Source organism: Triticum dicoccoides, chromosome 1B (assembly GCF_002162155.2).
Source record: "Triticum dicoccoides isolate Atlit2015 ecotype Zavitan chromosome 1B, WEW_v2.0, whole genome shotgun sequence".
In the NCBI taxonomy this organism is placed as follows: domain Eukaryota; kingdom Viridiplantae; phylum Streptophyta; class Magnoliopsida; order Poales; family Poaceae; genus Triticum; species Triticum dicoccoides.
The window spans coordinates 281,786,857-281,814,746 of NC_041381.1; the positions used below are offsets into that span (position 1 = coordinate 281,786,857).

At 41.4% G+C, this 27,890-nt stretch overlaps 2 pseudogenes; both read right to left on the reverse strand.

Annotated features, from left to right (window-relative positions):
- Positions 1-18,937: 18,937 nt before the first annotated feature.
- Positions 18,938-26,279, reverse strand: LOC119350329 (annotated as a pseudogene).
- Positions 23,642-27,566, reverse strand: LOC119350330 (annotated as a pseudogene).
- Positions 27,567-27,890: the final 324 nt, after the last annotated feature.

Consider the following 27,890-nt stretch of genomic DNA (forward strand, 5'->3'; position numbering starts at 1 on the left):
AGATTCATCAAAATAAGCAAACAACACATAGAAAACAGAATCTGTCAAAAACATAACAGTATGTAGTAATCTATATCAAACGTATACCTATGAACTCCAAATATCCTACAAACTTAGGAAGTCCTAAGAAATTTGTGTACCAATCCAGAGCAAAAAGAATCAGATCAGAAGCATGTTTCTGTGAATTAACAAAACTAATTTACTGGGTGCAAAAGTTTCTGATTTTCAGCACGATCAACACAACTATCACCGTAAGCTATCCTAAAGGTCTTACTTGGCACTTTATTGAAACAAAAGCTATAAAAAATGATTACTACAGTAGCATAATCATGTGAACACACAAAAACAGTAAGGATAAATATTGGGTTGTCTCCCAACAAGCGCTTTTCTTTAATGGCTTTCTAGCTAGGCATGATGATGACAGTGATGCTCACATAAAAGATAAGAATTGAAACATAACAGGAGCATCATTAAGCATATGACTAGCACATTTAAGTCTAACCCACTTCCTATGCATAGGGATTTTGTGAGCAAACAACTTATGGGAACAATAATTAACTAGCATAGGAAGGTAAAACAAGCATAGCTTCAAGATTTCAAGCACGTAGGGAGGAAACTTAATATTTTTGCAATTCCTACAAGCATATGTTCCTCCCTCATAATAATTTTCAGTAGCATCATGAATGAATTCAACAATATAACCATCACCTAAAGCATTCCTTTCATGATCCACAAGCATAGAATTTTTACTACTCTCCACATAAGCAAATTTCTTCTCATGAATAGTAGTGGGAGCAAACTCAACAAAACAATTATCATGTGAGGCATAATCCAATTGAAAACTAAAATCATGATGACAAGTTTCATGGTTATCATTATTCTTAATAGCATACAAGTCATCACAATAATCATCATAGATAGCAACTTTGTTCTCATAATCAATTGGAACCTCTTCCGAAATAGCGGATTCATCACTAAATAAAGTCATGACCTCTCCAAATCCACTTTCATCAATATAATCATCATAAATAGGAGGCATGCTTTCAACATAATAAATATTCTCATCAAAACTTGGGGGACAAAAAATATCATCTTCATCAAACATAGCATCCCCAAGCTTGTGGCTTTGCATATCATTAGCATCATGGGTATTCAAAGAATTCAAACTAACAACATTGCAATCATGCTCATCATTCAAAGATTTAGTGTCAAACATTTTAATGCATTCTTCTTCTAGCACTTGAACACAATTTTCCTTTCCATCATACTCACAAAAGATATTAAAAATACGAAGCGTATGAGACAAACTTAACTCCATTTTTTGTAGTTTTCTTTTATAGACTAAACTAGTGATAAAACACGAAACAAAAAGATTCGATTGCAAGATCTAAAGATATACCTTCAAGCACTCACCTCCCCGGCAACGGCACCAGAAAAGAGCTTGATGTCTACTACACAACCTTCTTCTTGTAGACGTTGTTGGGCCTGCAAGTGCACAGGTTTGTAGGACAGTAGCAAATTTCCTCAAGTGGATGACCTAAGGTTTATCAATCCGTAGGAGGCGTAGGATGAAGATGGTCTCTCTCAAACAACCCTGCAACCAAATAACAAAGAGTCTCTTGTGTCCCCAACACACCCAAGACAATGGCAAATTGTATAGGTGCACTAGTTCGGCGAAGAGATGGTGATACAAGTGCAATATGGATGGTATATATAGGTTTTTGTAATCTGAAAAATATAAAACAGCAAGGTAACTAATGATAAAAGTGAGCATAAACGGTATTGCAATGATAGGAAACAAGGCATAGGGATCATACTTTCACTAGTGCAAGTTCTCTCAACAATAATAACATAGATAGATCATATAACAATCCCTCAACATGCAACAAAGAGTCACTCCAAAGCCACTAATAGCGGAGAACAAACGAAGAGATTATGGTAGGGTACGAAACAACCTCAAAGTTATTCTTTAGGATCAATCTATTCAAGAGTTCATACTAGAATAACACCTTAAGACACAGATCAACCAAAACCCTAATGTCACCTAGATATCCATTGTCACCTCAAGTATCCGTGGGCATGATTATACGATATGCATCACACAATCTCATATTCATCTATTCAACCAACACAAAGTACTTCAAAGAGTGCCCCAAAGTTTCTACCAGAGAGTCAAGATGAAAGCATGTGCCAACCCCTATGCATAGGTTCATGGGCGGAACCCGCAAGTTGATCACCAAAACATACATCAAGTGGCACGTGATATCCCATTGTCACCACAGATAAACACGGCAAGACATACATCAAGGGTTCTCAAATCATTAAAGACTCAATTCAATAAGATAACTTCAAAGGGAAAACTCAATCCATTACAAGAGAGTAGAGGGGGAGAAACATCATAAGATCCAACTATAATAGCAAAGCTCGCGATACATCAAGATCGTGCCATAGAGAGAACATGAGAGAGAGAGAGATCAAACACATAGCTACTGGTACATACCCCCGGCCCCGAGGGTGAACTACTCCCTCCTCGTCATGGATAGCGTCGGGATGATAAAGATGGCCACCGGTGATGGGTTCCCCCTCCGGCAGGGTGCCGGAACAGGCTCCCGAGAGGTTTTTGGTGGCTACAGAGGCTTGCGGCGGTGGAACTCCCGATCTATCTTCTGTTTCAATATTTTTAGGGTACGTGGGCTTATATAGGCGAAAGAAGTCAGTCGGGGGAGCCTCGAGGGGCCCACGAGAGGGTAGGGCGCGTCCAGGGGGTGGGCGCGTCCCTTTGTCTCGTGGCTTCCTCGATGCTCCCTTTACTTCTACTCCAAGTCTCCTAGTCATAATCTTCTCAAAAATCACGCTGTCGAAGGTTTCATTCCGTTTGGACTCCGTTTGATATTCCCTTTCTTCGAAATACTGAAATAGGTAATAAAACAGCAATATGGGTTGGGCCTCCGGTTAATAGGTTAGTCCCAAAAGCAATATAAAAGTGTATAATAAAGCCCGTAATCATTCAAAACAGATAATAAAATAGCATGAATGCTTCATAAATTATAGATACGTTGGAGACGTATCATGCACCGAGGGGTGCAGCAATGAAGCTTGCTGCTCGTGGCCGACAGGGCCCGTGGCAGCGTTGGCCGCCGGTGATGGAGGGCGAGGAGGACAGTCATCGCCCTCGGAGTTGTCTGAGTGACGCGGGCGGCAAGTGCGGCCCGGCGCTCAGCGCAAGACCGATGTGCGTCAGCCATGGAAGTGTCGGAGTAGCCGTGGATCGATCGACGGAAGAGAGGATCCGACGCACGCCTACCTGGTGCGCCAAATGTCATATCTTGGGTTCCGCAAACCCTTGATAGGTTCATACTCTGGGGTGTGTGCGGAGATCTCAACCTACCCAGCCTGCTTACTCGCGATCCTCTAGGCCTAGTGCGTCGAGCTCAAAGGGACAGAGCGACACAATAGTTTATCCTAGTTCGGGCCACCTTGCAGTGTAATAACCTACTCCAGCATTTTGGTGGATTGCCTCGAAGGGCTAAGGATGAACTAATACAGTGGATGACCTGGCCTCAAGAGGTGAGGTGTTCTTGACCTCGAGGGAGCTGGTGAGGTGGTCGGATGAGAATGGATCCGATCCCTTTTTTCTGCCCCTCTATCGTGGTGGCTAAGTCCTATTTATAGTGGCCTTGGTCCTCTTCCCAAATGTTGGCGGGAAGGGATCCAACAATGGCCAGATTTGAAGGGGGACAAGTAGTAGATCCTATCCTGACTAAAGTGGTCTTCGCCTGCGAAAAGCCTCTGGTCGTGACGCTGCGGTGGGCTCGGCGATGACCTCCGTCCTGCCGTCCTGGCGGTCTTGGTCTTATTGCACCAGAATAGAAACCTTTGACTGATTCCTCGTGACTCCACCTCTGCCGCTTGCCTCCTTTGCACCAAAGAGGAAACTGGCGCTCTGCACCCGCTGGTGCCCGCCTGGCCTTGGTCATCATGGCTCACATCAGCCGAGCCTCGTGAGGTGCACCTTGCATAGAACTCTCCGATCCTCGGGAGCCAGCCTGAGGAGGCCGATCACCTTGGAGGTCTTGGCGTCATCCGCCTCGCGAGGCTTGGCCCCTCGTGAGGGTCTTCAATTGTCGATGTTGAAGCTGGGCGTACCAGGCCGTCGATGGAGCCGCGCAGTGGGACACTAATTACTCTGTTTGGTATACCAAATCCTAATAGTAAAAGAAAGACCATGATATAAAAATATGTTTTGTAAACACCTATAATTTTGAAGGTACTTATATTTGTTAAAAAATAAAGCTATGTAATCTACTATCTCCGTCCATGTTTATTGGTTCCTTCATATTTAGTGTCAAATTTTGACCATAGATTTAATTAACAAAATATCAATGCATGACACCAAAAATTATACCGTTAGTAACTATGTTCAAATACGAATGCAGCGATATAATTTTTGGTGACATGCATTAATATTTGTTAGTTAAATCTATAGTAAAAATTTGACAAAAAATATGAAGTGGACCAATAAACCAGGACGGAGGTAGTACTTTATATTTTTTAAGAGACACGTCAAAGGTTGACGTATCGAGATCATAGATAGAAGGGGCCAAGAAAAGGCCAGGGTTTTGTTACAAATGCCTCCATGGCTAACAGATCCCTAAATCCACATGGGAATTACTCGCCATTGTCCAACGTATCTACCATACATGTGACGGAACCTTGTTCCCAAAGCAGGTCGGCCGCCCTTTAGTCGTGTGCCTCCAATTTGATCCTCGTAAGCACTGCGTCTATTGATGGTGAAGCTCCATTGAAGACTATGTCGTTTCTATGTTTCAACAACATCCAGACCGCCAGTGATGTATAATACAATACGTCTTCAACGTATCTATAATTTATGAAGTATTCATGCTATGTTTACAACAATTTTATATGGTTTGGGTGCAATTTTATATAATTTGAATAGATAACCTGGTCTGGCATTGTTTTCAGCAGAACTACCGTGGTGTTGTTTTTTGTGCAAAAATAAAAGTTCTCGGAATTGGACGAAACTTTTTGGAGAATTTTTTAGGGAAATATAAAAAATACTGGAGCAAAGACCCGCTGGAGGGGGGGGGCTGCTGCCCACTAGGCACCAGGGCGCGTCACCCCCTGGTGCGCCCTGGTGGGTAGTGGCCCCCCCCCAAGGCCCATCTCAGCGTGAAACCGACGCCAAAAAATCATATATATTCAGAAACCTCAGAAAGTTAACCTAGATTAGAAGTTTCGCCGCCGCAAGCCTATGTAACCACAAAAAACCAATCTAGACCCTGTTCTGGCACCCTGCCGGAGGGGGAAATCATCACCTGAGGCCATCTTCATCATCACGGCGGCCATCATGATGAGGAGGGAGTTGTCCACCCTGAGGGCTGAGCGTTTGTACCAGTAGCTATGTGTTTAATCTCTCTCTCTCGTGTTCTTGAGTTGGCATGATTTTTATGTATCGCAAGCTTTGTTAATATAGTTGGATCATTTGGTGTTTCCCCTCTCTATCTTGTTGTGATGAATTGAGTTTTCCCTTTGAGATTTCGTTATTATCAGACTGAATACTTCTATGGATTTGAGAGCACTTGATGTATGTCTTGCTATGAATACCCGTGGTGATGATGGGGTATCATATTGATTCACTTGATATATGTTTTGGCACTCAATTGCGGATTCCTGAGGTGACATTGGGGTAATCTATGCATAGGGGTTGATGCACGTTTTCGGCTTTGTTTCTCTGGTAGAAATCTTGGGGCACTCTTTGAAGTTCTTTGTATTGGGTTGAGTATTATGAATCTGAAATTGTTTGATGCATATCGTATAATCAACTCATGGATACTCATGGTGACATTGGAGTACCTAGGTGACATTAGAGTTAGTTGATGTGTATCATATGGTGTTATTTTAGTACGAACCCTTGGGCTATTTGTGACACTTATAGGGATAGCTCGATATATGGATCGGAAAGGATAACTTTGAGGTGGTTTCATACCCTACAAACAATTTCTTCTTATGTTCTGGGCTAGATTGGAACTTTGGAGTGATTCTTCATCGCACGTTGAGGGATGGTTATATCATCCAATTATAAATAACTACGTACAGGAATGACCTCGTCCCCTCACCCCCCCCCCTCGTGTCGCCTATGACTGGGGACACGGGGGAAACCCTCGCCGCCGCACTGAGGCCACTTCCCCGCCGCCCCTGTCCGCATCGCCATCGCCGGAGGGCCGTCGGCAAAGCCGCGCTGCGCCCTAGGATGGCGGCGGCGGGGTGGCTTCCTCCTGCGTCGCGGCGCCCCCAACCTCTCTATCACTCCCCTAGATCCAATCTGCTGCATCATGGGGTGATCTTCTCCGACGGTTATGCCCTCTTTGTCGGTCTTGTGCGGCTGTATGACCTCGGTTGCTCCTCCCCGGCCTGCTGCAATCCCTCGGAGGCGTAGCTCCTCCTGTTGCAGCTGTTGGTTGGCTTTAAGCCCATGGGGAGATGGTCGGGCTAGTCGAGTCTTGGTTTAACCTTGGTGCAGGTCGCTCCTAGGCCCCGATCCTCCCTCATGCTGCAGTGCAGCTGCGGGTCTAGGCTTCTGTCGATGGCGCGGTCCATGATTGTACGAAGACGCGGTTGGGGCCGGCAGGGAGCTGATCTACATGACCCTAGTGGTCTTCGCGTGAAGTCACCGTTCTACCCGTGTTCAGTCTTCTCTGATCTAGTCATCGGTGAATTTCGGACTTCTCCTTCGAAGGAAACCAAGGACTGGCATATATCACGCTCTTCGGATACCTTGTTTGCATTTGGGATGATCGTGTGGACCCGCAATAGCAGCATAACCAGCTTCGTCGGGGTATCGCGAAGCTCTGTTTTGTTGACACCTTGGGACATGTCTTCACTAAGATTTCCAAGGTTTCAACACATGCAGAGAATGCCATGGCATGATTGGATGACCTGCAAGTGGCGATGGCGAGTCTTGGAGGCGATGAAGACTTTGCTTCACAGGCATTTGTTCAGTCTTGGCTTGCGGGATGTGTTCCCGTCCAGACCGTGCATGAGTTCCTGTGAGTCTGGTGGTACGTGACTTGTAGTAGTAGCCTCCACAAGTGGGGGCAGCAGCAGTGGAGGACTTCTTTGTTGGTGGTGCTCCTTGGAGTACTGATTCGTCATTTTTAGGGTGAAAACCCAAGGTCTCGCCTTTATTGGTTCTGCCTGATAGTGTCCTTGTTGAAGGCATTGTTTTCAGGCACGCGGTCTTTCTTAAGGGTGAAAACATATGATCTTTGATCGAGCAACAACAACGCTTGTGCATTATTTCCTTCCTAGAGGCGTTGCTTTTGGAGAACCTTCTTTATAGTCCAGATGATGTATTTGGTGGTGGTTAGAGTGCTACTACTGCGGGTGATTGATCATCGTTGCAAGGACATTTTTTCTGTTTTTTCTCATTTTTTATTGTTTTTGGTTGTGTGCATCCTAGATGTTTTTAAACATCCTGTTGGTGCAGAGGCTGGGTGTAATTGGTATCTACTAGATATTAGTATATTCCCCTTTTCAAAAAAAATTATCCAATTATATTAGCATTGTTGAGAGATTGCACTAGCGAAATTATGAACCCTAGGCCTTGTTTTCAAGCATTTCAATACCGTTTGTGCTCACTTTTGTTACTTGCTACCTTGCTATTTTTATTGTTACTATTACAAAAATCAATATCTACTATCATTACTATACTTGTATCACCATCTCTTCGACGAAATAGTGCACCTATACAATTTACCATTGTATTTGGTGTGTTGGGGACATCAGAGACTCTTTATTATTTGGTTGCAAGGTTGTTTGAGAGAGACTGTATTCATCCTATGCCTCCCACGGATTAATAAACCTTAGGTCATCCACTTGAGGGAAATTTTCTACTGTCCTACAAAACTCTGCGCTTGGCAGCCCAACATGAGTCTACAAGAACAAGTTGTGTAGTACACATCAAACTCTTTTCTGGCGTCGCTGCCGGGGAGGTGAGTGCTTGAAGGTATATCTTTGGAGCTTGCAATTTAATATTTTAGTTTCTTATTTTATCACTAGTTTGGTTTAGAAAAAAAACTACGAAAAAATGGAATTGAGGTGGCCACATATTATCCGTCTTTATTGTGTCTTCCTTGAAAATGATGGAAAGGAAAATTGTGCTCAATTGATAGAAGAATAATTCGATAAATGTTTGGCATAAAAACTTTGAAAGGTGAGCATGATTGCAATGTTGTTAGTATGAATTCTTTGAATATCCACGATGCTAATGATATGCAAAGCCATAAGCTTGGGGATGCTATGTTTGATGAATATGATATTTTTAGTCCCCCAAGTTTTGATGGGAACATTTATTATGATGAAAACATGCCTCCTAGCTATGATAATTATATTAATGAAAGTGGATTTTGAAGAGTGTCAAGTTTATGTAATAATGATCCCACTATTTTGGAGGGTGTTGAATGTTATGAAAGTGGATTTGGAGATGTCATGACTTTATTTAGTGATGAATCCACTATTTTGGAAGAGGTTTCAATTGATTATGACAACAAAGTTCCTATCTATAATGATTATGGTGATGAATGATAACCGTGAAACTTTTCATGATGATTTTAGTGTTCAATTTGATTATGTCCATTAAGTATCACATGATAGTTATTTTGTTGAATTTTCTCCCACTACTATTAATGAGAATAAAATTGCTTATGTGGAGAGTAGTAAAAAATTATGCATGTGGATCATGAAAATAATGCTTTATGTGATAGCTATATTGTTGAATTCATTCATGATGCTACTGAAAATTATTATGAGAGATGAACATATGCTTCTACATATCTCAATAATCTCAAGTTTCCTCTCTATGTGTTGAAAGTTTTGAAGTATTTCTTGTTTTGCCTTTCTATGCTAGATGATTCTTGTTCCCACTAATTATTTGCTCACAAAATCCCTATGCACAGGAAGTGGGTTAGGCGTAAATGTGCTAGCCATGTGATTCATGATGCTCCCGTTATGTTTCAATCTTATGTTTTACTAGTATGCGTGCACACGCAATGTGCATCTTTACACTACATAGTGATTTTTTCGAAAATAAGTCATGAAAATGCCGAATAAATGATTCAAGACATATGACCATCGTGCATCTACGGACTATGTAATTTGCACAAAATTTGGGGTACCTACTGCAGAAAATACATAGATGAACCCAGATACAATGAACCCATCTCGAAAAACACAATTTTAAGTGACAAAAAAAATCTGATAAAGGTAGATATGAACTCAGTTTGGAAAACAAATTTCCAAATGACAAAAAAATCTAAAAAAAAGTTGCACTCCTTCATCTCCCTCCATGTTCTATGTGATCATAGAAAGTTTCGCGGAAAAACAATTTTCTTTACATGTGCAAAAAGAGGAAGAAAACATGTCTTAAAACGCTATTTAGAAGCACCAAATTTTGTTTTTATGCGGAGGCAAAATAAAAAGATTTTTTTTTGTTCCCCACACTTATTTTGTGAAGATGTACGCATATTTTTTTAATTCTTGATATTTTAAAACATTAAAATGCTTTTTTAAATGGGTTCATACTACTCCCTCCGTCTCAAAATAAGTGATTTTAGTAAAGTTAGTACAAAGTTGAGTCACTTATCTTGGGACGGAGGGAGTACATAGTTTTAGATAGTGCGTACCCTACCTATTGCTATGTTTATTGTAGCATTTACTACAGCAATCCACCCAGAAATGCACGCGAGGATGTGAGGCCATGTATGTGCGCGATGCACTGGTTTGATTTGTTTACTTTATCTCTTTTATCGTTCTACTTTTTACCTCCTACCAGACTATGTGGTACGGACCCCACTTGTATCTCCTTCCACACATGCCATGTACTCCAGCGATGTGAATATGGCATGGTCACTCTGTTTGCTCCAACGAATTGACATGAAGTGCTCAAGTGCTAACCCGTAGATGTATCTGGAATGACCCAGATAACACCCAATTTTACTGTAGCAGTGAATCCCTGCGATAAAAGTTGTTGGATGGAGCCCAAGAACGGCCTGAAATGCATTTCAATGTGTGAATTCAAACATTCAAAATTGGTACACTATATAGTAGTATAGATGTGAGCACCATTGAGATCATCATGCCTAGCTAAAAAAGCATTAAAGAAAAGCGCTTGTTGGGAGACAACCCAACACTATTACCTACTGATTTTTGTGTGTCCACGTGATTAAGCTATTGTAGTAATAATGTTTTATATCTTTTGTTTCAATAAAGTGTCAAGTAAAGCCTTGGGGATAGTGTGGGTGATAGTTGACTTGATTCTGTGAAAAAACAGAAACTTTTGCGCTCAGTCCAGGAATTGTTAAAATTCACTGGAACATTCTTTTGATTTGAATTTTTTTACAGATGATTGGTATACAAATTTCCTACATTTCCTAATTTTTCAGAATTTTTGGATATACAGAAGTGTGGTCATTGTCCATATTATTACAGATTGTTCTGTTTTTGACAGATTCTGTTTTCAATGCATAGTTTGCTTGTTTCCTAGTTTCTATGGATAATATTGCTCAATATAAAATGTCAAAATGATAAGGTACAGTAGGCATTGTGTGAGAACAATTATGAATATTTTCTTTGACAGTACCAAAGTGATTGGTTTGCTAGTTATCATACTAACCTATCTCACGAAGTTCCGTTAAATTTTCTGTGATTGAAGTTTTCAAGTTTTGGGTGAGCTATCGATATGAGGAGAATAACGAGTGACAAGACCCTAAGAATGGGGACTCCCAAGGCACTCCCAAGGTAATATTCAAGGAATATCCACGCAACTAAGCTTGGGGATGCCCCGGAAGGCACCCCCTCTTTCGTCTCCAACATTATTGGTAACCTTACTTGGGGCTATATTTTTATTCATCACATGATATGTGTTTTGCTTGGAGCATCATTTTCTTTCTTTTGTATTTGCTTGCTGTTATTTAGAATAATGTTTTGTATCTTGTACTTGAATAAAAATGTCAAGTATAGCCTTTGACATGCTTATTTTGTAAGTCTATATGTTGCTGCTTGAAAACATAAAGTTGCACGGTAGTGCATGAATTCTTAAGAAAAGTTAGAATGTGATAAAATGTTGAAATTATTTGCACAGTAAGATATGATAAATTTTCTACATTGTGGTAAATTTTTAGATTTTTTTGAGTTAAGTAAGTATGGATACTTCTTCATCCTTTGCAGACTATCTTGTTTATACAGATTGCTATTATGATTGCATATGTTTGCTTGTTTAATTTTTCTATTCGAGGATAGGATTATTAAAATATGCAGAGGCATTTAGTATGCAATGTTAAATTATGATTTTAGTGATTTGTTATGGTATAGAATGATAAGGTTTTGAGTTGATTTATACTATCGTATCTTACGAGTTCTTGTTGAGTTTTGTGTGGATGAGGTTTAGAAGAATTAAGGAAGCCGTGATATGAGAGGAATTAAGAAGACACAAGAGTTCAAGCTTGGGGATGCTCAAGGCATAACAAATTAATATTTCAACTAGTCTCAAGCATCTAAGCTTGGGGATGCCCCGACAGGCATCCCACCTTTCTTCTTCAACAGTTATCGGTTAGTAATGGTTGAGCCTAAGTTTTTGCATCTTCACGTGATGTGTTGTATTGTTGGAATGACATTTTATTTTGTTTTGCTTGCTGGTTTAGTAAAATACTTAGATCTTAAAGTTTTTAGATGAGAGAGAGTCCTCAAATAGCTACCCATTTACTTAACTACTCTCTTAATCTTCACTTATATCTTTTTTGAGTAGTTTGTCATTTACTCTTATGCTTCACTTACATCCTATGAGTAAATTGTTGAATGAATTGAATGTCATGAAGTTGAAATTATATGTTCATATCATGCCTAGTAGTAGCTTCACACTGGTTTTAGAAAATGAAATCACATACAATCAATTCATTCAATCAATTCATACAAGCAATATTAGTCATACAAGCAATTCGTGAATGATTAGTATAAGGAAGAGAACTTTCACATACAAATATATTATCTTGGACATCTTCTATGATTGTAAATATCCATTAATTATTTTCAAACTTGAGCAAATTAGTTGAAGTTGGACAAGGAAGACAACGTAATGAGTTGTGGTTGTGTATATTTGCATAGAAGTTATGTTGTTATGGAACCTCCAACAAGCGGTGTTTGCTTAGGATATTTTGCTAGCCAAAAATTCGTACTAAGTAGAGATACTACTTGTGCATCCAAAAACCCTTAATCCCAGTTTCTTGCCATGAGTGTCCACCATACCTACCTATGGATTGAATAAGATACTCCAAGTAAGTTGTCATCGGTGCATAAAGCAATAAAAATTGCTCCTAAATATGTTTGATCTTTTATTGTAAGGGAAAATAAATGTTGTATAAACTTGTGATGGCAAAGTAATAAAAGCGATGGACTGCATAATAAAGGTTGATATCATAAGGGGCAATATAACGTGGCATTCCTTTGTATTAAGAGCTTGTGCATCCAAAAATAAAAACGCATGACAACCTCTGCTTCTCTCTGCGAAGGGCCTATCTTTTACTTTTTAGTATTTACTTTTATGCAAGATTCAATAGTATGCATTCTCATTTCAACCTCAATTATTCTCTAGTTGGCAAGCATCATGTGGTGGGCTAAGAACTAGGAACATATGGCCAGTCAAATATATTTGATCATGAATTATTATTGTTGACAATTATCTCTATGATAAATGAGTTGGGAGGCAAAACATTAAGCCCCTATCTTTCTCTGTGTTCGATGGATTCCATTTGTTCTAAAAATATACTTTGAGTACTAGCAATCAAAAAAAACTATATGATGATTGAGAATGTGGAGCTCTTACTTAGACTTTGTTGAGAATAAGTTGAATTGCAATTTTTTGGTGAGTAAGAACATAGGTTGTTAAGTTTCAAGAGAAGGCGTTGTTTGAACCGGTACATGTGAATTAATTGCTACTTGCTATCTCTTGAGCTTGCGTTGGTTTTCCCTTGAAGAGGAAAGGGTGATGCAGCAAAGTAGCATAAGTATTTCCCTCAGTTTTGAGAACCAAGGTATCAATCCAGTAGGAGACGACACATAAGTCACCGAATACCTACACAAACAATCAAGAACCTTGCAACCAACGCGGTAAAGGGGTTGTTAATCTCTTCACGGTTACTCACAAAAGTGAGATCTAATAGAGATAATAAAGTAAATATTTTTGGTATTTTTGTTATATAGATTGGAAACTAAAGATTGAAAAATAGTAAATGAGATTCAACAATATAGAAAAGAGATGTAATATAATAGAAAAGAGACCCGGGGGGCATAGGTTTCACTAGTGGCTTCTCTCAAGGTAGCATGTATTACGGTGGGTGAACAAATTATTGCCGAACAATTGATAGAAAAGAGCATAATTATGAAGATATCTAAGGCAATGATCATGAACATAGGCATCACGTCTATGTCAAGCAAACCTAAACGATTCTGCATCTACTACTATTACTCCACACATCGACCGCTATCCAGCATGCATCTAGAGTATTAAGTTCATAAGAACCGAGTAACGCATTAAGCAAGATGACATGATGTAGAGGGATAAACTCAAGCAATATGATATAAACCCCATATTTTTATCCTCGATGGCAACAATAAAATATGTGCCTTGTTGCGCCTACTGTCACTGGGAAAGGACACCGCAAGATTGAACCCAAAGCTAAGCACTTCTAGCATTGCAAGAAAGATCAATCTAGTAGGCCAAACTAAACCAATAATTCGAAGAGACTTGCAAAGATATCAAATCATGCATATAAGAATTTAGAGAAGAACCAAATAATATTCATAGATAATCTTGTTCATAAATCCACAATTCATCGGATCTTGGCAAACAAACCGCAAAAAGTATTACATCAAATAGATCTCCAAGAACATCGAGGAGAACTTTGTATTGAGAATCAAAGAGAGAGAAGAAGCCATCTAGCTAATAACTATGGACCCGAAGGTCTGTGATAAACTACTCACGCTTCATCGGAGACGCAATGTAGAATCCCTCCATGAACGATTCCCCCTCCGGCAGATCGCCAAAAATGGCCCCAAGATGGGATCTCACAGGTATAGAAGGTTACGACGGTGGAAAAGTGGTTTCGTGGTTCTCCCTGATGTTTCTAGGGTATAAGAGTATATATATAGGCGAAAGAGGTACATCGGTGGAGCAACGAGGGGCCCACGAGGGTGGGGGCGCGCCTACCCACCTGGGCGCGCCCTCCTACCTCGTGGACGCCTCGTGGCATTTCTGACTTCAACTCCAAGTCTTCTGGCTTGCTTTCGGTTCAAGAAAGATCATCGATAAGGTTTCATTCCGTTTGGACTCCGTTTGGTATTCCTTTTCTGCAAAACTCTAAAATAGGCAAAAAAACAGAAAGTAGCACTGGTCCTCTGGTTAATAGGTTAGTACCAAAAATAATATAAAAGAGCATATTAAAGCCCATTAAACATCCAAAACAGATAATATAATAGCATGGAACAATCAAAATTTATAGATACGTTGGAGACGTATCAAGCATCCCCAAGCTTAATTCCTGCTCGTCCTTGAGTAGGTAAATGATAAAAACGGAATTTTTGGTGTGGAATGCTACCTAACATAATTATCAATGTAATTTTTTTTATTGTGGTATGAATGTTCGGATCCGAATGATTGAAGATAAAAGTTTAATATTGACATAAAAATAATAATACTTCAAGCATACTAACAAAACAATCATGTCTTCTCAAAATAACATAGCCAAAGAAATTGCATCCCTACAAAATCATATAGTTTGGCTATGCTCAATCTTCGTCACACAAAATGTCCAAATTATGCACAACCCCGGTTTCAGCCAAGCAATTGTTTCATACTTTAGTATTCTCAAACTTTTTCAACTTTCACGCAATACATGAGCGTGAGCCATGGAAATAGCACTATAGGCGGAATAGAGTGGTGGCTGTGGAGAAGACAAAAAAAGAGGAAGATGGTCTCACATCAACTAGGCATATAAATGGTCTATGGAGATGCCCATCAATAGATATCAATGTGAGTGAGTAGGGATTGCCATGCAACGGATGCACTAAAGCTGTAAGTGTATGAAAGCTCAACAAAAGAAACTAAGTGGGTGTGCATCCAACTTGCTTAGACACGAAGACCTAGGGGACTTTTGAGGAACCCATCATTGGAATATACAAGCCAAGTTCAACAGAAAATCTCATGAGCTCCGTTAGTATAAGAAAATAAACCACCACTTTAAGGTACGGTAATGAACTCATTATTTATTTATATTGGTGTTAAACCTACTGTATTCCAACTTCTCTATGGTTCATACCCCCCGATACAACTCATAGATTCATCAAAATAAGCAAACAACACACGAAAAACCGAATCTGTCAAAAATAGAATAGTCAGTAGCAATCTGTAACTTCCGGATACTTCTGTAACTCTAAAAAATTCTTAAATTAATTTATGGACGTGAGGAATCTGTCTATTAATCATCAGCAAAAATAATCAACCTAAAAGCACTCTTCTGTAAAAAAAATGGCAGCTATTCTCGTGAGCGCAAAAGTTTCTGTTTTTTACAGCAAGATCACAAAGACTTCACCCAAGTCTTCCCAAAGGTTCTACTTGGCACAAACACTAATTAAAACACAAAACCACATCTAAACAGAAGCTAGATGAATTATTTATTACTAAACAAGAGCAAAAGGAAAAGAACAAAAAAAATCGGGTTGCCTCCCAACAAGCGCTATCGTTTAACGCCCCTAGCTAGGCATAATTTCAATGATGCTGACATGAAAGACAAGAATTGAAGCACAAAGAGAGCATCATAAAACACGTGACAAACACATCTAAGTCTAGCATACTTCCTATGCATATGCATCTTATAGGAAAACAAATTATCATAGCAAGCAAAAACTAGCATATGCAAGGAAGCGGAAAGAAACAATAGCAATCTCAACATGAAGAGAGGTAATTTAGTAACATGAAAATTTCTACGACCATATTTTCCTCTCTCATAATAATTACATGTAGGATCATAAGAAAATTCAACAATATTGCTATCACAAAACATATTCTCAACATGATCCACATGCATACAAAGTTGACACTCTTCCAAAATAGTGGGATCAACATTAACTAAAGTCACGACCTCTCCAAACCCACTTTTATCAAAAAAAAATCATAAGATTGAACATTCTCCAAATATGTGGGATCTAAAGTTGACACTCTTCCAAACCCACTTTCAATATTATTGCAAACATTATTATCAATCTCATATTCATCATGGGGCTTAAATAAATTTTCAAGATCACAAGAAGAATCACCCCAATCATGATCATTGCAACAAGTAGTAGACATAGCAAAACTAGCATCCCCAAGCTTAGGGTTTTGCATATTATTAGCACAATTGACATCAATAGAATTCATAATAAAATCATTGCAATAATGCTTTTTATTCAAAGATCTATCGTGAATCACTTCATAGAGCACTTCATCACAATTTTCAGATTCACGAATTTCAAGCAAAACCTCATAAAGATAATCTAGTGCACTCAAATCTCTAGAGATTGGTTCATCATAATTGGATCTCTTAAAAAGATTAGCAAGTGGATGAGAATTCATAAACTTTCAGCAAGTGAAGATGCAAGCAAAAATAAGGCACATAGTAACTCAAGCAAACTAAAGATTAAACGAAAGAGGGACGAAGAAAAGGCAAAGGTTTTTCAAAAATCGCTTTAGAAGTGGGGGAGAGGAAAACAAGAGGCGAATGGCAAATAATGTAATGCAAGGGAGAAGAGTTTATGATAGGTACTTGGTATGGCTTGACTTAGCGTTGATCTCCATGGCAACGGCGCCAGAAATCCTTCTTGCTACCTCTTGAGCTTGCGTTGGTTTTCCCTTGAAGAGGAAAGGGTGATGCAACAAAGTAGCATAAGTATTTCCCCCAGTTTTAAGAACCAAGGTATCAATCTAGTAGGAGACGACACACAAGTCACCGAATACCTGCACAAACAATCAAGAACCTTGCAACCAACGCGATAAAGGGGTTGTAAATCCTTTCACGGTCACTCGAAAAGTGAGATCTAATAGAGATAATAAAGTAAATATTTTTTGGTATTTTGTTATATATATATTGGATAGTAAAGATTGCAAAATAGTAAACGACATTCAACAATATGGAAAAGAGATGTAATATAATAGAAAAGAGACTCAGGGGCCATAGGTTTCACTACTGGCTTCTCTGAAGATAGCATGTATTACAGTGGATGAACAAATTACTGCCGAGCAATTGATAGAAAAGCGCATAATTATGAAGATATCTAAGACAATGATCATGAACATCGGCATTGCGTCTGTGTCAAGTAGACCGAAACGATTCTGCATCTACTACTATTACTCCACACATCGACCCCTATCCAGCATGCATCTAGAGTATTAAGTTCATAAGAACCAAGTAATGCATTAAGCAAGATGACATGATGTAGAGGGATAAACTCAAGCAATATGATATAAACCCTATCTTTTTATCCTCGATGGCAACAATACAATATGTGCCTTGCTGCCTCAACTGTCACTGGGAAAGAACACCGCAAGATTGAACCCAAAGCTAAGCACTTCTCCTATTGCAAGAAAGATCAATCTAGTAGGCCAAACTAAACCGAATAATTCGAAGAGATTTGCAAAGATATCAAATCATGCATATAAGAATTTAGAGAAGAACCAAATAATATTCATAGATAATCTTGTTCATAAATCCATAATTCATCGGATCTCGGCAAACACACCGCAAAAAGTATTACATCAAATAGATCTCCAAGAACATCGAGGAGAACTTTGTATTGAGAATCAAACAGAGAGAAAAAGCCACCTAGCTAATAACTATGGACCCGAAGGTCTGTGGTAAACTACTCACGCTTCATCGGAGAGGAATGGTGTTAATGTAGAAGCCCTCCGTGATCGATTCCCCCTCCGTCAGATCACCGGAAAAGGCCCCAAGATGGGACCTCACGGGTACAGAAGGTTGCGGCGGCGGAAAAGTGGTTTCGTGGCTCTCCCTGATGTTTCTAGGGTATAAGAGTATATATAGGCGAAAGAGGTACATGGGTGGGGCTACGAGGGGCCCAAGAGGGTGGGGGCGCTCCTACCCCATGGGCGCGCCCTCCTGCCTCGTGGACGCCTCGTGGTGTTTCTAACTTCAACTCCAAGTCTTCTGGTTTGCTTTCGGTCCAAAAAACATCATCGCGAAGGTTTCATTCTGTTTGGACTCCGTTTGGTATTCCTTTTCTGCAAAACTCTAAAATAGGCAAAAAACAGAAATTGAGACTTGACCTCCGATTAATAGGTTAGTCCCCAAAATAATATAAAGAGCATATTAAAGCCCATTAAACATCCAAAACAGATAATATAATAGCATGAAACAATCAAAAATTATAAATATGTTGGAGACGTATCACTACTTTATCATGATGAGTTTTATGAGAAAGAGTTGTTGTTATGATGCTAGGAAAAGGTACTGAAATTATCATTGATCAACTTATGCACTATGCTAGCATTCACACTTCACAAATTATTTCTTTTATCATTTACCTATTCAAGGACAAGTAGGAACTAAGCTTAGGGATGCTAATACATCTTTAACGTATTATCGTGGTGTTGAATAGAACTAACTCGGACTGAGGTTGTTTTCAACAAAACTACCGTGGTGTTTCTTTTATCACTTATGAAGTATTCATGCCATGTTTACAACAATTTTACTAGTGGCTGGGGCGCCACCTGGTGGCGCCTCTTGAGGCAAAATTGTGCGCACTAACCAAGCTAGTGTATTAGTTAACGTCTCTATATGACAGGATTCTTACTTCAGCGAGAAGACAAGCAATCGAAAAGAGCCATAACTTCATGTTGGTTGTAAATAGCAAGAGTGTGCATTGATAAAGCAGAGCAAGCGTAGCAGTAGTAGATTCAGCTGAGAACTGGAAAGAAATCAAAGAAAAAAGACAGAATCAAACGACCCAACCCTGGAGCTTGTTTGTAGTGTTCTAGCATTTTCATTCTTGAGCATGGCCTCCCGGGAAGGAAACAGATCTATGCCACCAAAGGGGAAAGGGTGGCAGCTCTCCATGCCTGAACATACTCGAGGCATTAGCATCAAGTAGAGGTGACACATCATAAGAATTACATAGGCATATACAAGCTGGCCAACATGTGCAGCAGATCGACACAATTCACATGCCTCTTCTAATCTTCCAGCTCTTAAAGAGAGTCTAGATATCTTCTAAAATCAATTCATCTTGTTTCTGCTTACATATAAAGGAAAGGTGAGCTCTGATTTTACTAAATGAAAATTCTGGTTAATTCACCAAAGATGATTAATGGGAAGAGATCTTTAACAGCTGAAAGAGATTTGTCTTCTTTATAATGATATTAGTCCAATAATTATTGCTTTAACATAAAGGATTAAATTTGAAGGTTAGGTACTGCACAGTTGTCCAAGGCATCCTCAATTAAAGTGACATTATGAGGTGAAAGATGGTGTGTTATCACATAAAGAGTATGAAAAATAATTTTGAAAAGGCCAAGTGGAACCAATTATAATGCATACTTGTAGCATTTAGATATCACAATAAATTATTAGCAGTTTTATGAAAGGATATTTACACTGTATTTGAGATAGATACCAAATAGCCTACCTTGTAATGAGGAAGAAGTTGGGCTACTTCAGAGTTGGAGCATCAACATCCACATGCTTCACTATATTAGAATCATTATTCCTTCTCTTTCGGTACCTCTGTGTACGATGCCAAACACCAGAACATGGTAGATATGAACCAACATGAGATCCTCTCACCTACAGAATAGAAATAGTACCACAAAAAAGTGTGTACCTATATCATCAATTTGATCATGAATAGTAAGTTAAAGCATCACCTACTTGTTAAATACTCAGTTACTCTAGAGCTCATTGTGTGGTTAAAATACAAAAGCAAGGTCACTCAAGGAAGAAAAATAACTACTGAAATTTAGATGATCAGGACAAATCTTCCACTTCATAGAATGGAATTGTCCTTCACCCTCACGCAGAACCTATAAGATCTCTCCCCATCAGACCAATTGAGCAGCTGAAGACGAACAATTAAAATAATGGCCGGTCAGTATGTCATATGTCAAATTGCATTAGCATGGCATATTAACAAGCCCTCTACATGTACTAATGGAGTCCTAGCAGAATTTTGAATCACTTTCCCATCTACACAGGAAGGCTTTGTCTGAAACAGGTCAACTCCGATAGAAGAGGAATTTTCCCAGTGAGGATTCACATACCTGAAATAAACAACATGGTCATGTGTACGCAGACAATGAAATTCGACATATTATTATTCTTTCGCATGTTTCCAACAGATTTTCAAGGTGCCAAATATTTGTTAGGTTAAGAGAGGTGCAAACACAAGTAAGAAAAGGGAAATGGATTCAACAAAAAACTATATAGGACCTCTGCTGCTCCTGAAGCGTGCGTCCATCTCAACATCAATATTCTTCATGTTGTCGAACACAAGGAGGAGAGTGGCATCCGCTTGTCTAGGGAGCCAGCCACCACAATTCAACCATGCTAGATCCCATGAAAGTAACAAGAACATTGTAGTCACCCTCAACACCAAACCACTCAACATTTGAAATCCCAACTACACAATAAAAAAATGTACGCCAGCATCATAACAGCAAAAAATATCTTAAATTTATGGTCCAAGGAAAGAAAATGAATGGGCATTACTTCTGCCCTGCAGTACCCTGTACAACTTTGACTCATACAGCAACTGAGGATGCTTCGCCTTCACATTTTCCTGGACAGAGCAAAAGCATAAGGCCTTATCATTTCTTCTGGCTTATCGACTTCTCCTATCCTCTCTTTTATGTACTATCTTTGACGTTTAATTCATGGGAACTAAAATGAAGTAATGCAATGCAAATGCAGGAGAGCTGACACAGCTCAGTGCATATAAAAGCTACCATTAATCCTTGGCAGAAAATAGTTTTCAGCAGATTGAAGTGATCGGTAAAGAAGTTTGACTGAGAGCTGCCAATTTGGGAAACATAAGCCTGAAGAACATACTTTCGTCATTGTACTTCCCACAAGAGTGAGATATAAAGATTGTCAGACTAATCTTTGGCCTTTGTTTCTTCAAAAAACCGGCAATTATCAAGTTAAATACAGTACCAAATAGAAATACTTGCACCCATATCAAAGAGGAAAATACTGGCACTAAAAGCAATACTACCGCTGATTATAAACTCACAAGCTTAATCGCGACCTCCTCCTTGGTCTGCACTTTAGTACCTGCACCGGCAACCTTGAGCAAGGAAAACACACTTAATCAGTAATGCAGTAGAAACAGCACAAAGGCGAGAGCTTTAGCTGCTTCCTAAATTTGCTAACAAATTATTTCAAGCAATAGACAATGAATGCATAATACCTTGCTCGAAACAAAAAAACTTGCAACAGAGTTGCTGCAGTATAATTCATTCACTTGGCGCCTTACAAGGGGGTCACCGACATGAAAATGAAACCATCCTTGAATCGTGAAATGTTGTTCAATAAATCAGTAAATCACTAGAGGCAACTCGGCGTTGGGATCAGACTGGGCATTGAGGTGGTGTACAAGGAATAGCCTTGCACGGTTAACGGCTGCAAAGTAGAGACAGATGTGCTCCTCGAGGTCGGCGAGCTGGCATAGTAGGCTAGGATGGTTCTTTCGGAGCTGCCGCACCACCTCTTCGATGGTGTGGTGTTGCCCCCTCCCGCGCTCAAGCCTTAGCCTAACCAAGATCTTGTCACCCTTGACAGTGGCGTGGAGCCTATCCACCAGCCGTTCAATGGTGTCCATGTCATTGTTGAGCACATCGGCACCCCTGGCTGCGGCGTCAAGCCGGTCCATGTGTTGCTGCAGGCGTTTCATCCAAGCGAGGGTTGAGCAGCAGGAAACACGCGGCGCTGCACAGGCAGGAGCCGCTGCCAACAATGCGGCCATGGCATGGGTGGCGATGACGAGGCCAGCGATTGCAGCTCCCGTCGCGCAGGCAATGAGGCAGATGCCAGACCCGCACATCGCGCACCACAACAGCCGGCAGTTCCGTCGGGCCTTGAGGAAGCAGAGGTCGAGATGGGTTTTGAGGCCAGCAAAGCTCCGATCCCTGGAAGCTGACTTCGGGGACAGGAACGGGTTGGGTATTTTGTCGAACAGGAGGAAGGCGTCAAACGCGCAGTCGCAGTGTGGCACGATGAGAGGCATGGCGTGCGGGATCAGCGTGAGAACGTCCGTGATGGGCCCGTAGAGTGCGTGTGCGCGGCGCAGCGCCCGGCGGAGGAAGAGGCAGTGCAGCGACGCGTTGTGCGTGCTGTGGAGGTAGTCTGCAGCGAGGCGGGTGAGCTCCTGTCGGGCGCGTCCCCGAGCGCGCGCTCCACCACCGCGTCCTCCGGACGGAGCATGCCGGCGAGGTTGCTCCTATCCTCCTCCTCCTCGTCTTGGTCGCCGCCGTCAACCCGTTGGCTGTCTCCACCTCGAGCACGGCCGCGCGAGCTCCGGGAGCCCTAGGTCGCGGCCAGCTCGGAGCCGTGCTTATGGATGAAGAGCACGTGCCCGCCGGCTGGGACGACGAGCTAGAGCCGTCGTGGAGCGGATCTGGGAGCGCCGCCGCCTGGCCTGCTCGATCTTGATGTGACGGCCTCGTAGACAAGAGAAAAGGGCGGCGGCGGCGCTGAGCACCCGATCTGACTGGGGATGCTTCTGCTGACGCGATTGTGGTCGCTCATGCTCGTGGTTCTCCTCCCGGTGGTTCCCCAGATCTGGCGACGTTAAGAGAAACGAGCACAGGAGGGGGCGGTTGTGTTGATGACGAGCCTGTTTTTGTCTCGCTCTTTTCTGCCCACGCAATCGCTAACTTGTTATTCTTTTTGTCTTCTTGTGATGACATGGATAGCAGGAGGAGGCGCCATGCCGCGACTATTAATGGGTTTAATATGGTTTGGGTGCAATTTTATATGATTTGAATAGAACTAACTTGGACTGAGGTTGTTTTTAACAAAACTACCGTGGTGTTGTTTTTTGTGCAAAAATAAAAGTTCTTAGAAATGGACGAAACTTTTTTGAATTTTTTTGAGAAATATAAAAAATACTGGAGCAAAGACCTGTTGGAGGGGGGCCCTACTACCCACTAGGCACCAGGGCGCACCACACTATTGATCAACTTATGCATTATGCTAGCATTCACACTTCACAAATTATTTCTTTTATCATTTACCTACTCAAGGACGAGTAGGAACTAAGCTTAGGGATGCTAATACATCTTTAACGTATTATCGTGGTGTTGAATAGAACTAACTCGGACTGAGGTTGTTTTCAACAAAACTACCGTGGTGTTTCTTTTATCACTTATGAAGTATTCATGCCATGTTTACAACAATTTTACTAGTGGCTGGGGCGCCACCTGGTGGCGCCTCTTGAGGCAAAATTGTGCGCACTAACCAAGCTAGTGTATTAGTTAACGTCTCTATATGACAGGATTCTTACTTCAGCGAGAAGACAAGCAATCGAAAAGAGCCATAACTTCATGTTGGTTGTAAATAGCAAGAGTGTGCATTGATAAAGCAGAGCAAGCGTAGCAGTAGTAGATTCAGCTGAGAACTGGAAAGAAATCAAAGAAAAAAGACAGAATCAAACGACCCAACCCTGGAGCTTGTTTGTAGTGTTCTAGCATTTTCATTCTTGAGCATGGCCTCCCGGGAAGGAAACAGATCTATGCCACCAAAGGGGAAAGGGTGGCAGCTCTCCATGCCTGAACATACTCGAGGCATTAGCATCAAGTAGAGGTGACACATCATAAGAATTACATAGGCATATACAAGCTGGCCAACATGTGCAGCAGATCGACACAATTCACATGCCTCTTCTAATCTTCCAGCTCTTAAAGAGAGTCTAGATATCTTCTAAAATCAATTCATCTTGTTTCTGCTTACATATAAAGGAAAGGTGAGCTCTGATTTTACTAAATGAAAATTCTGGTTAATTCACCAAAGATGATTAATGGGAAGAGATCTTTAACAGCTGAAAGAGATTTGTCTTCTTTATAATGATATTAGTCCAATAATTATTGCTTTAACATAAAGGATTAAATTTGAAGGTTAGGTACTGCACAGTTGTCCAAGGCATCCTCAATTAAAGTGACATTATGAGGTGAAAGATGGTGTGTTATCACATAAAGAGTATGAAAAATAATTTTGAAAAGGCCAAGTGGAACCAATTATAATGCATACTTGTAGCATTTAGATATCACAATAAATTATTAGCAGTTTTATGAAAGGATATTTACACTGTATTTGAGATAGATACCAAATAGCCTACCTTGTAATGAGGAAGAAGTTGGGCTACTTCAGAGTTGGAGCATCAACATCCACATGCTTCACTATATTAGAATCATTATTCCTTCTCTTTCGGTACCTCTGTGTACGATGCCAAACACCAGAACATGGTAGATATGAACCAACATGAGATCCTCTCACCTACAGAATAGAAATAGTACCACAAAAAAGTGTGTACCTATATCATCAATTTGATCATGAATAGTAAGTTAAAGCATCACCTACTTGTTAAATACTCAGTTACTCTAGAGCTCATTGTGTGGTTAAAATACAAAAGCAAGGTCACTCAAGGAAGAAAAATAACTACTGAAATTTAGATGATCAGGACAAATCTTCCACTTCATAGAATGGAATTGTCCTTCACCCTCACGCAGAACCTATAAGATCTCTCCCCATCAGACCAATTGAGCAGCTGAAGACGAACAATTAAAATAATGGCCGGTCAGTATGTCATATGTCAAATTGCATTAGCATGGCATATTAACAAGCCCTCTACATGTACTAATGGAGTCCTAGCAGAATTTTGAATCACTTTCCCATCTACACAGGAAGGCTTTGTCTGAAACAGGTCAACTCCGATAGAAGAGGAATTTTCCCAGTGAGGATTCACATACCTGAAATAAACAACATGGTCATGTGTACGCAGACAATGAAATTCGACATATTATTATTCTTTCGCATGTTTCCAACAGATTTTCAAGGTGCCAAATATTTGTTAGGTTAAGAGAGGTGCAAACACAAGTAAGAAAAGGGAAATGGATTCAACAAAAAACTATATAGGACCTCTGCTGCTCCTGAAGCGTGCGTCCATCTCAACATCAATATTCTTCATGTTGTCGAACACAAGGAGGAGAGTGGCATCCGCTTGTCTAGGGAGCCAGCCACCACAATTCAACCATGCTAGATCCCATGAAAGTAACAAGAACATTGTAGTCACCCTCAACACCAAACCACTCAACATTTGAAATCCCAACTACACAATAAAAAAATGTACGCCAGCATCATAACAGCAAAAAATATCTTAAATTTATGGTCCAAGGAAAGAAAATGAATGGGCATTACTTCTGCCCTGCAGTACCCTGTACAACTTTGACTCATACAGCAACTGAGGATGCTTCGCCTTCACATTTTCCTGGACAGAGCAAAAGCATAAGGCCTTATCATTTCTTCTGGCTTATCGACTTCTCCTATCCTCTCTTTTATGTACTATCTTTGACGTTTAATTCATGGGAACTAAAATGAAGTAATGCAATGCAAATGCAGGAGAGCTGACACAGCTCAGTGCATATAAAAGCTACCATTAATCCTTGGCAGAAAATAGTTTTCAGCAGATTGAAGTGATCGGTAAAGAAGTTTGACTGAGAGCTGCCAATTTGGGAAACATAAGCCTGAAGAACATACTTTCGTCATTGTACTTCCCACAAGAGTGAGATATAAAGATTGTCAGACTAATCTTTGGCCTTTGTTTCTTCAAAAAACCGGCAATTATCAAGTTAAATACAGTACCAAATAGAAATACTTGCACCCATATCAAAGAGGAAAATACTGGCACTAAAAGCAATACTACCGCTGATTATAAACTCACAAGCTTAATCGCGACCTCCTCCTTGGTCTGCACTTTAGTACCTGCACCGGCAACCTTGAGCAAGGAAAACACACTTAATCAGTAATGCAGTAGAAACAGCACAAAGGCGAGAGCTTTAGCTGCTTCCTAAATTTGCTAACAAATTATTTCAAGCAATAGACAATGAATGCATAATACCTTGCTCGAAACAAAAAAACTTGCAACAGAGTTGCTGCAGTATAATTCATTCACTTGGCGCCTTACAAGGGGGTCACCGACATGAAAATGAAACCATCCTTGAATCGTGAAATGTTGTTCAATAAATCAGTAAATCACTAGAGGCAACTCGGCGTTGGGATCAGACTGGGCATTGAGGTGGTGTACAAGGAATAGCCTTGCACGGTTAACGGCTGCAAAGTAGAGACAGATGTGCTCCTCGAGGTCGGCGAGCTGGCATAGTAGGCTAGGATGGTTCTTTCGGAGCTGCCGCACCACCTCTTCGATGGTGTGGTGTTGCCCCCTCCCGCGCTCAAGCCTTAGCCTAACCAAGATCTTGTCACCCTTGACAGTGGCGTGGAGCCTATCCACCAGCCGTTCAATGGTGTCCATGTCATTGTTGAGCACATCGGCACCCCTGGCTGCGGCGTCAAGCCGGTCCATGTGTTGCTGCAGGCGTTTCATCCAAGCGAGGGTTGAGCAGCAGGAAACACGCGGCGCTGCACAGGCAGGAGCCGCTGCCAACAATGCGGCCATGGCATGGGTGGCGATGACGAGGCCAGCGATTGCAGCTCCCGTCGCGCAGGCAATGAGGCAGATGCCAGACCCGCACATCGCGCACCACAACAGCCGGCAGTTCCGTCGGGCCTTGAGGAAGCGGAGGTCGAGATGGGTTTTGAGGCCAGCAAAGCTCCGATCCCTGGAAGCTGACTTCGGGGACAGGAACGGGTTGGGTATTTTGTCGAACAGGAGGAAGGCGTCAAACGCGCAGTCGCAGTGTGGCACGATGAGAGGCATGGCGTGCGGGATCAGCGTGAGAACGTCCGTGATGGGCCCGTAGAGTGCGTGTGCGCGGCGCAGCGCCCGGCGGAGGAAGAGGCAGTGCAGCGACGCGTTGTGCGTGCTGTGGAGGTAGTCTGCAGCGAGGCGGGTGAGCTCCTGTCGGGCGCGTCCCCGAGCGCGCGCTCCACCACCGCGTCCTCCGGACGGAGCATGCCGGCGAGGTTGCTCCTATCCTCCTCCTCCTCGTCTTGGTCGCCGCCGTCAACCCGTTGGCTGTCTCCACCTCGAGCACGGCCGCGCGAGCTCCGGGAGCCCTAGGTCGCGGCCAGCTCGGAGCCGTGCTTATGGATGAAGAGCACGTGCCCGCCGGCTGGGACGACGAGCTAGAGCCGTCGTGGAGCGGATCTGGGAGCGCCGCCGCCTGGCCTGCTCGATCTTGATGTGACGGCCTCGTAGACAAGAGAAAAGGGCGGCGGCGGCGCTGAGCACCCGATCTGACTGGGGATGCTTCTGCTGACGCGATTGTGGTCGCTCATGCTCGTGGTTCTCCTCCCGGTGGTTCCCCAGATCTGGCGACGTTAAGAGAAACGAGCACAGGAGGGGGCGGTTGTGTTGATGACGAGCCTGTTTTTGTCTCGCTCTTTTCTGCCCACGCAATCGCTAACTTGTTATTCTTTTTGTCTTCTTGTGATGACATGGATAGCAGGAGGAGGCGCCATGCCGCGACTATTAATGGGTTTAATATGGTTTGGGTGCAATTTTATATGATTTGAATAGAACTAACTTGGACTGAGGTTGTTTTTAACAAAACTACCGTGGTGTTGTTTTTTGTGCAAAAATAAAAGTTCTTAGAAATGGAC